Source organism: Lipotes vexillifer, unplaced genomic scaffold (assembly GCF_000442215.2).
Source record: "Lipotes vexillifer unplaced genomic scaffold, Lipotes_vexillifer_v1.1 scaffold926, whole genome shotgun sequence".
NCBI classification, from domain to species: domain Eukaryota; kingdom Metazoa; phylum Chordata; class Mammalia; order Artiodactyla; family Lipotidae; genus Lipotes; species Lipotes vexillifer.
In genome coordinates, this window is record NW_006798085.1 from 9,243 (window position 1) to 19,950 (window position 10,708).

Genomic DNA, 10,708 nt, shown 5'->3' on the forward strand with positions numbered 1-10,708 from the left:
TCCCCATTGTTTGCTGGTATCTTCGGCTTTCATCTTCTGCTACCTCATTAATGTCTGAATAGTCCACAGCATCTTCTGTACTCCTGATCCATCCTATAAATAAAAAGGGGGGGGGGTAGAACTAAACAAAGAGCAAGAAACTTTCACTCCCTTAGATAATGCCCATTGAAAAGTACATGTACAGTAAGTGGCTAGCCTCCTCCCCCACGTTACTCCCCATGACCCAGACTTCACCTTCATCATTTACCAGGGCACCGTCAGTCCCAATCAATTCTTCATTTGCTGTGAGTTCAGTGATCAGGCTGCCCAGACCCAAAGCCCCCAAGCCTGCCAAGCGCTTCTTACACTCCTGAAAAAGGGACAGCACCAGAATCAGACAATACCTAAACCTAAGTTTCCCACACCACAAGGCTTATTTCCCAGATCCACGACAAAGCTATAAATCCATCTGAAAAACGACTCGGCAGCGTGCTAAAATCAGCATCACATCTGAGAACTGTAAAGTACATCTTCCACTAAACTCCACATTGATCAGATCTTTATTAACACATCATGTCCAATTTCATCACCATCCTTTAAAACTAATGTAAGGAAAGATTATTCAAGGAACCCCCACCAAGACTAAATAAACGGAACAGCAGTTGATTGAATAAAGGCTAAGGAAACTGAGGTCATTCCGATCAGAGAAAGCAAGGCAAGAATTTTACTGCTGTCTTTATTGTGTGTTGCAGGGAATGAGGAATATTGGTGTTTTCTCCCTGAGGAGACGAACTTAAATGAAGATCGGTGAGTGTCAGGCGCAAGAAACTATCTCATGAAGGTCACTGAACGGTGGGAAAACTATGTAAGAAGTGCACTGGAACCAGAAGGGGTCTGCCCTGGATAGTTTGAACACTGGCTGTTCTAAGAACTGGGACCTGAACCACGTGACTTGGTGCAGGTCCTGTCCTCTCGCTCTAGAGCCACATCTAGCCAGCAATGGCACAAATGCAGTTTCAAGAATCTCCAAGGTTCTCGTAGCAAAGGTTTGAAAGCACTCTCACTAGGTTAAGCTGCTATTTTTCCATCTAACTAGCTCCAAAACCACCCATATCAGCGCCGCTGACGTCCCAGAGCTTGCCTACTGTTCTCCTCTCGTCTCTACCCTCGCCCAAACTGAGCCCCCCTCGCTCTCCGTTACTGCACAATCTACTAGCATGGCAACAGCTTCTCTGGTCCTCTTCGCGTACGTTAAGTGCGCCCTCTCACTGGGGGAGGGCCGCATCGCCCTCTTTTTCCGGTTCCTAAGACCACTCAACTCTCCCCACTCCACCTTTCCTTAGCCGATCCACCCTCAGCCCTATCCCCACGCCCATCCCCTCACATCATCCAAGACGCTTTCCCCCTCCAGCTGCCCGGCTCCATTAATGTTGCCGAAAAGGAAACCGGCTAAAGAAAATGGGCCGCCTCCAGTGGAATCTTCATCGCTGTCCGTGTCTGACATGATGGCGGCGTCAATGCCGGCAGCCGCTACGGGGAACAGCAAATCCCAGCCTCGCCCCATAGTCCGGAAGTAAACAGCCATGTCGACCAGAAGTGACTCACAGAGTTCAGTGACCCTACCAGCCCCTACCGGATGCGGAATAAAGAAAAACAGAACCGGAAAGGCCGCCAGTCCTACGAGAAAGGAGAATTGGTGTCGCTACATTACTAGAGGCTTTTGATTGGACTATACGCGATCAGGAGGCTGGATCTGTGAAAAGCGGTTAGTCAGAGAAAACGTTCGCTCCCGCCCCCTTCCACTTATCTAAGGAGGAGCTGTCTCAGTGCACTGGGTGGAGAGTGCTTCCTAGGTCACGTGGTCTACGTACTGGTAACCGCAGGTAACCACGCCACAGGACACGGAAGTAAAGATTAGAACCGGTTTTTCTCGTCTGTGTTGTCTCCTGTATTGTTTCGTGCCAAAGAGAAACTGGCAGTGTGCCAAAGGTACCTTTGCAGTTAGTTGTTTTGAATTGAAATTTACCCTTAGAAATTGATTTCCTCCCCACCTTCTTTTTTCGGGAAATGTGAAACTAAAAGATAAGTAAAACGAACAGGTGAACCTTCACCTAGATTCACAGTTTTAACATTTTGCTAGGGTTTTTTATTCTGAACCATTTAAAAGTGGGTTACAGATATCGTGATTCTTCACCCCTAAAAATACTTTTTTCTACACAACCACAATACCATTAGCACATATTTAAAACTTAACATTAATTCAATGTCATTTAACATACACTCCGTATTTAAATTTCCAAAATTGTCCTAATTGGAGCATTTTACATTTCAATCCGGGATCCACTCAAGGTTCATGCATTGAATTTGTTTATCTCCCTTTAGTCTCTCAATCCAGAATCCACCAGCATTTTTCTGTGTTGCATGACAGTACGTATTTGCAAGAATCCAGGGAAGTTGTTTTGAAAATATTCTATATGCTGAATTCGTCTAATCTTTTCTTCAAAGTGATTCCGGTTAAATGTCTTACCGGTCATCAGAAGGCACAATGTCAGGTTGTCCCAATGTTGGTGATGATAAATTTGATCACTTCAAAAAGGTGTCCACCAGATCTCTCCATCGCAATGGCACATTTTTCCTTTTGTATTAGTAAATAACCTATGGGGTGGTACTTTGAAATTCTGTGAATATTCTGTTCCCTATCGCCCTTGCACCCAAAGGTTTTAGCATCCGTCGATGATCCTTGCCTGAATCAATTATATTGGAAGAGTGCAAAAGGGTGATTTTTCTAATTCTTAATTCCTTCTACATTTATTAACTGGACTTATTCAGTAAAGAACTTTCCCTTATCTACTTTCTTGTATTTTTATTTTAATGTGTTACAATCTAACACCATCATTATCCTTTTTGATCCTCAAACTGTTACAAATTTGTCCAATGGTCACCACTTCACTCTGGTTCCTGTGTCCTTTTGACATGACCCCAATTAGTCTTTGAGCACTTCCTTGCTTTTTGGCACAAGATGTTCCAGGCTCACTCTGTGCATTCCCTGTCCTGGATCTGATATAAGCCATTTCTCCAAGGAGCCCTGGTTCCTTTTAGTGGGGAATGGTGTTTAGAAACTGGGGCATCGGGAATTCCCTGGTGGTCCTGCGGCTAAGACTCCACCCTCCCAATGCAGGGGGCCCAGGCTCGATCCACGTGCAGCAACTAAGAGTTCGCATGCTGCAGCTAAAGCTCCCGCATGCCGCAACTGAGACCCGCCACAGCCAAATAAATAAATAAATATTTTAAAAAAACAAAACAAAACTGGGGCATCATTGCTTGTAGGCCCTTTCAGTGGAGAGAGAAAAAATTTTAAATGAATGAGTTTATACTAATACCTTCGATTCAAATCTAATACCACAGGGTTCTCCCTCGCCGTTCCCCATTTCATATTTGTATCTTGCTTCTCTTACAATGAAAACTCTGGTTCCTAACACCAATATATTACTCTTTTCAGAATTACAAGACCAATACCACTACCAACAATTAACCTAAGTAAAGTTCAGAAGTTCTTCGCAGTTTTCTGTCCTTAGACTATATCCTATTAAAAATTACGTGAATCTTTTTTTTTCCTCTGTGGAGTTGTTTCCGTTTGTATTCAACTTTAGGATTTGCTTTTATTGTCCTTTTTAATAAAAAGGATAAAAGTTTTATGAAATTTTTATTAAAAAAAATATAAACTTTTACATGGTTCAAAGTCAAAACTATTTAAAAAGCTATTTCCAGAAAAGTCTTGCTCCCATGCCTACACTCTCTGCCCCATTGTCACCCACTCCCTGTAACCATTTTCATTAATTTCTGGTTTATCCTTCGTTTATTATTTTTTTTCAATTGAGGCGTAATTGACATTAACATTAGTTTCAGATGTACAGCATGATTCGCTATTTGTATTTCCTGTTTCTTTTTGAAAATATATGCGAATGAGTATGTTCTTATCTCTTCTTTTTCGTTATATACCCATGTATTGTTTGATTCCGTTTATATGAAATGTTCAGAAAAGACAAAGATTAGTGGTTGCCTGGGGCTGGGGGTGGGAACGGGGATTAACCGCATGAGGGATCTCTTTGGGGCAATGGAAGTGTTCTCAAACTTAATTTTGGTGATGTTGCATGACTCAGTAAATTTACTAAAAATCATTAAATTGTACACCTGAAATGGGTGAATTGTACAGTATGTAAATTATACCTCAATAAAGCTGTTTTTAAAAAAACACAAAACATGGTTTTGCACTTCTTTACTCACCAGCGCTATTTACAGTTGCTAGCCAGGATTGAGGGGGTTCTTTATGGTTTTTTTGGGGGGGAGGAGATCGAACCCACTCCCTCAGCAGTGAAGGCACAGAGTCCTAACCACTGGACCACCAGGGAATTCCCTAGTTCATTTTTATAACAAACGGGAAGGAGATTTTTCTGAGATAACTGGAAGAGGCAAAAAATATTAAATGACATATCTTATCTTCACAACCCAGCCCCTAGCACAGTCAAGCCTGTAACACGGTAGGAGCTTGATAATTGTTTACTGAATGTAGTGTAATAAGTGAGGAAAATCACCAACAGGGAACTAACTGGTCTGTCATTATTGAAAACCAGGAAATGAAGCTAAATCCTGGGGATGAATAGGTAGGGGGTGGGCAGGAACTAGACAATCAATGTTAGCAGGGCAGACAGTTCCTTACCCTGATTATCTGATGTAGAGAAATAAGCACAGCTACACATAGGTGCCATGTGCAATATGACAATTATAGTTATTTCATCCTTTGCAAGCTGAAAAGCATTTACAAACCACTCAAAGCAAAGGGGTGGTGGTGAGGAATTGCTTTGATTTTTAGAAAGTGATGGACCCAGTAAAATCAGAAAAGTTTATTACCATTCCTTATGAATAATTTAAAAGTGATATTAGCAATGTTAGTCTTCATACAAATTCCTTTCAAGTATAAAAACCAAGATGTCAGTGTATGCTTAAGACTATTAAATCAGACCAATACAAAACCACTCTCTCAGACTTGTGGATCACACCTCCATTTATTAGAGGACACAAATTTGCCCAAACCAAACCCAGGCTTACATTTGGGAATTTGCCAGGCAAAAGGAGAGCAGGAGGCACTATTAAATTAAAAGCCAACTTAAAAGATTTCAGTAGCTAAATAGAAAGTTCCCAGAGACCCAGGTGACAGCCATGTTTCTAACCCCTTTGAACCATGAAGTCCTGTGAGCACCCAAGGTGGCATCAATCAGAACATCCTGAGACTGGAATACACTTTCATTTGGCTGCCTTTGGGAAAACCCAGTGACTCTACCCAAGGGCAGTGGGCACAGTGCCCAGAAGCCAGTTGACTTCTACGGTGGCGACATGACTGTAACAGCAGCCCCACTTTCCAAAGTGCTACTGGGCCTTAGTTGAGGAGGTCCACCCTCACCCTCTTCCAGTTGACTCACTTCTCATACAGAATCCCTGCCACCCCCAGGAGGCCCTGAGTCACACACTGGAAAATAGATACAGTACATTGGACCTGAGATAGAAGGCAAGCGCTGGACAACAGTATTCATCCTGGATCCTCCACAGCTTTAGACAATCAGCAGTGTAGAAATACACACCAATGAAGTACTATGTGAAGTGGAGGGTACAGTCATGAAGGAAAAAGAAAACAAAACACTAGTCCACCGTGAGGGAAAAGGCAACCAGAAGAAGAGGAAGAATAGAGAATTTACATAACCATTTTCAGAAAATATTTATTTATTTATTTATTTTGGCTGCACCAGGTCTTAGTTGAGGCAGGCGGACTTCTTAGTTGTGGCAGGCGGGATCTAGTTCCCCGACCAGGGACCAAACCTGGGCCCCCTGCATCGTCAGCGCAGAGTCTTACCCACTGGACCACCAGGGAAGTCCCTACATAACCTTTTATCTTCTATCAATACTTGATATTTGACCTCCAGTTTCCAGGTTCTCCAAGAGTAGGGTTGCCAGATTTAGCAAATAAAAATACAGGATGCCCCATTAAATTTGAATTTCAGATAAACAGCAAATAATTTTTTAGTGTAAGTGTGTCCCAAATATTGCACGGAACACACTTATACTTAAACAATTATGGTATTTTATCTGGCAACCCTATTCAGGAGGTTCAGTTAGCCTGAGGTTACTCTGATCATATCCCGTCAAAGAGCAACAGCAAGATGATCACAGGGCGAAGCTCAGGCACTCCACCCACCCCAAGGGGAGGTATGTGTTCCTTTTAGCTCCATTTCCCAAACTCTCAAAAATCCCGTGCTATGGTCTTCCCTGGTGGCGCAGTGGTTGAGAGTCCGCCTGCCAATGCAGGGGACACGGGTTCGTGCCCCGGTTCGGGAAGATCCCACATGCCGTGGAGCGGCTAGGCCCGTGAGCCATGGCCGCTGAGCCTGCACGTCCGGAGCCTGTGCTCCGCAACGGGAGAGGCCACAACAGTGAGAGGCCCGCGTACCACAGGAAAACAAAACAAAACAAAACAAATCCCATGCTATTCTGGCAGGGTGAGAGGATATGTGCACGGTGGAGTTGTCAACCACTATTTGCCAGGTAGAGAAGTTAAGGTTTCCTTCCATATCAAATGAAGAAGGTCAAAAATACAACTAGGGAGAAGGAGCAGCAGGCCCGCTGGGATATGGAATCTGACTCCTTCCACCCCGAGAGCAGGCTGAGCAACTCCAGCAACACCACCACAAGGGCGACAACAGCCCTGCGGCCTGGAAACCCAACGTACCCCAGCTCTCTTGGAGCAACCTCAAAAGGCACACAGGGCTGAACACACACACAGGGAGATACACAGAGGCAGGAGGAACAGGAAGAGAGCAAGGTAGTCTTTATAGTGACTCAGAGGAATGACAGCAGAAGAGAAGTATCAGAGGGAATCACAGAATCCCCTGACAGTGACTGGCAGGACATTTTATTTCGTTGGTCGTTTCGTTGGTTTTATTTAGGGGCTTAATCTTCAGTGGTCTTTCCTTCAAGCGGAAGGATGATGAGAGAAAAAAGAGCCACACAGAAGCCTCAGAGACACAGCTCTTCAGAGGGACTGTTCATTACACATCACCATGCTAGCAGAATCCAAGAGCAGATCTGAACATCAGATCCCACAGCCAATATACTATCATGACTAATTGCCAAACCCACCTCCTGAGGATGGAAGAGAAACCAATAACAAGGCCATGGCTGGTAAACATTCCTCTCAAAGGCAATGAAGAGGGAAACAGCACAAAGAACAGGACCACATTATGCTTTTTTCACAGTCTCCGCCATGAGAATTCCCAGTCCCTTGTAATTCAGCATCTCTGAAACTGTGTTCCCAGAGATGTTAATAGGTGTTGCATGGGGCCAAAAAACAAAAGTTCAGTGAAATAAGTTTGGGAAATATTGCATACTTAATAAAAGTTATAACTTCCTGCAGTAGAAGAAACTATTCGGCATTATTTAAATCACTGGTTCCTGCCTTATTTGACCACAGAACCCTTTTAAGAAACATCTGTTACCATCTCACAGAACTCTAGAAATGCTGCTTAACCATTATTGCAAAAATATCTCCTCTCAAGAATGGAAAGAGCATGTCAACATTGGGAACACCCAGGAAGCACACATAAGATGGTTTCCAAAAATTAGTATATCAGAAAGCTTAAGGCAATGATTTGAAAACTTGGAGAAACTTGTCCTTCTGTGAGGCACTTGCTCAACGGTAAATACAGCCAGGAATGCTGAAATTAGATTTTAAACAGCCAAGCAAAAGCCTACAAACAACAGTGCTAGGCTGTTCTGCTTAGTCGTGGCCTGGCCAGGACAGAAAAGTACAGCACTTGGTGGCATCTCCTCTTACCACTTCGACAGGAGAGACACACACACTCACTCTCTCAAACTTCCTCCAAAAGGTTCAGACCAAACTTCAAAGCAGCCAAGTGCAAACTAGCCTCTCTTTGTTCCTCCAAAAGCTGAATAACGTGGAGTCCAGGGTTTCCAGGGGAAGAGATAAGTGGCTCACGCTGGCATTGTTAAATGCTGTCAAAGGAATTCCCCCTTATTCTCCTTAGGTGCAGTCCCCAAGCAGCACCCCAAAAGCTATAAGAGGACACACTTCTTGCTGTTCTTCTTTGTGGCAGGGTACAGTACAGCCCGGACAGCTTCTGAAAATACCTCATGGACCCCATCCTGCATCAGGGCTGAACATTCCAGATACTTCACAGCCCCCACCTGCTTAGCCAGGGAAGTGCCTTGCTGAGGAGTTGTGGGCACTAGGCTCTGTTCCTTCAGCTTCTTCACTGTCTCAGTGTCACTTCGCAGGTCCCTCTTGGTGCCTACCAGCAAAACAGGTACATTGGGGCAATGATGGGAGACCTCTGGGTACCACTTATGCCTCACATTGGCATAAGAAGATGGGTTGCCAATGGAAAAACAAATGACGAAGATATTGGTCTGGGGGTAGGAGAGTGTTCGCAGTCGGTCATACTCCTCTTGGCCAGCTGTGTCCCACAGGTTCAGGCTGACGATCTGGCCGTCCACAGATGTCTGGGCACTATAGTTGTCAAAGACAGTAGGGATATACTCCTCGGGAAAGGCGTTTGTTGTGTAACTGATAAGGAGGCAGGTCTTACCTACAGCCCCATCTCCCACAACCACACATTTAATCGTCTGCATTCTTCCCTTGGAGTCCTACAGACAAGAGAGAAAGAAAGAATGTTCAGAGACATCTGGTTAATTTAGGGAGCCTAAGCCGTATAAACATTTCTCTCTGAGAAGAAAGAAAGGAGGTGAGACCCCCTCCCACCGCCACCGCCACTTGCCTGGCCTCTTAACACTATGGAAGAGTCAGCTGCGAAAGGTTGCAGAGGGCAAGAATTCTTACCATGGAGTCCATGGACTGCTAGAGGATAAGCTTCAGTAGATTCTAGAAGCCACCTCTGCAGTTGTGTGCAATATTATGTGCATAAGGAAATTTTTCTGGAAAGAAGATCCAAAGCTGTCATCAGACTCTCAAAAAGGACTGTGAGCCCAACAAGATAGGTATTTATGTTGCAGTATCGTCATAAGGTCTGCATATACAGTATCAAAGGTTCTAAAATATAGCAGATGCTAAATAAATATTAACTAATTAAAAAAAAAATTGGTATAGAAAGAAGGTTCCCAAGGTTGAAACGAAAGGAAACATGTCTCTTACTTTGGGTCTGTGGCTATAGACTCAGCAAAGGAACACTCTGTTCCTAAAAAACAGTGACATCATAATACTGGAGAGAAAGGTAGGCCAGTCAGACTCAGCCACATAGAGAAGTGGCTAAGAGTCCAGACTCTGAAGTCAGACCTCCTGGAGTCGAAAACCAGTCCTCTCTTTTCCTAAGCTTTGTGATACTCGGGCAAGTTTTTAACCTGAAGCTTACATGAAAGAATGCATGTGCTGTACTTATTAGCGCCTGCCACATAGGAAGTACTCATTAAGTGTTAGAAGCTACTATGACTTCACAGAAATTACTAATCTGCCAGGGAAGGCAAAAGTTCTATAATGTGAGTACAATGCTAGACAAACCAGGGGGTCTCACCCCTTCCAACCTTATCTGAGTAAAACTACAGGTCATTAACACCACTATATTCTCGTCCATTTCTTCATGAATCAAGTATTTGCGAGTTAATGGTACAACACAGATGATCTCCAGGGAGCATGTTTACTATGAGCTCCCATGTCTGTATCCCCTTATTAATATTCTGTCAATGCCCTACTGTGTCAGTGCCTCCACAGCACTCCATTTTCTTTAGCTTCTTAACTAGTACCCTAATTTCAGATCCAATCCTCACAGCATTAACTTCAAGTGTCCGAACATGGAGGAAAGGGGACACGTTATCATATGTATTTGATTATGGAAAAAAATTTGAGAATCAATTAGTTTCTCACCTTGGGAATGTGGGGGAATAGACACATTCTCCCATCCTGCTGTCTTATTAGCTAAGGTCTACATTAGGTCCATATCATAGACAAAACCAGACAAAACAAAACAGCTCATTTTGGGTCAAGGTAAAAAAAAGTTGGCCTTCTCAGCATGCTTCGCACAGGCCCGCTAGGGGTAGCTCTCTCCTCACACAGCCAGCTCTGCCCAGTGAGGCGTTCCACCTAGAAGGCTTCCTTTCCTTGGCACAGGTCCCACAGCTAAAAGTCCAGAGCCTGATTCAGCTCTAGTAGGCAATCATCCCAGAAGACTCACTGACCATAGCTGTCTTTTTCCATCTAGGAATACGCATGAGGATCAAACACACAAGGTCAATGGAAACAGGGCAAAGTCACCACCACACTCCTTGAGAATAGCCTTCCTTGACTTTCCCAGTTTGGATTAATTTCTTTTGCCTCTGATAGCAATCACTGCCTGTACAACTCATCTTTCCAGCCGCCTCTAGGTATCATCCGGTGTCTCTGCTCAAAGTGACAACAGTGCATCTGAGGGGGTTGCTGAACCAGAGCAAAACTCTTAGGCACAAAGACCGTTTTGCATCCCAAGTTCAGCTCCTCACCTCTATAACTAGGAAGAGCCATCTACACTCTTTTCTTATTTACGTCTACCAGTACTCCTGGTATATATAATAAATACCAGGCCTACATGATGAAATGCACCTAGAACATCCCAGGTCTGAAGAAAACCAAAACATCCTCACCTATAGCAAACTCTCAAAGAAAGGGAAGGTTCAG

General features: G+C 43.9%; 1 pseudogene; it reads right to left on the bottom strand.

Annotated features, from left to right (window-relative positions):
- Positions 1-8,100: 8,100 nt before the first annotated feature.
- On the bottom strand, positions 8,101-8,676 carry LOC103083466 (rho-related GTP-binding protein RhoG pseudogene; annotated as a pseudogene).
- Positions 8,677-10,708: the final 2,032 nt, after the last annotated feature.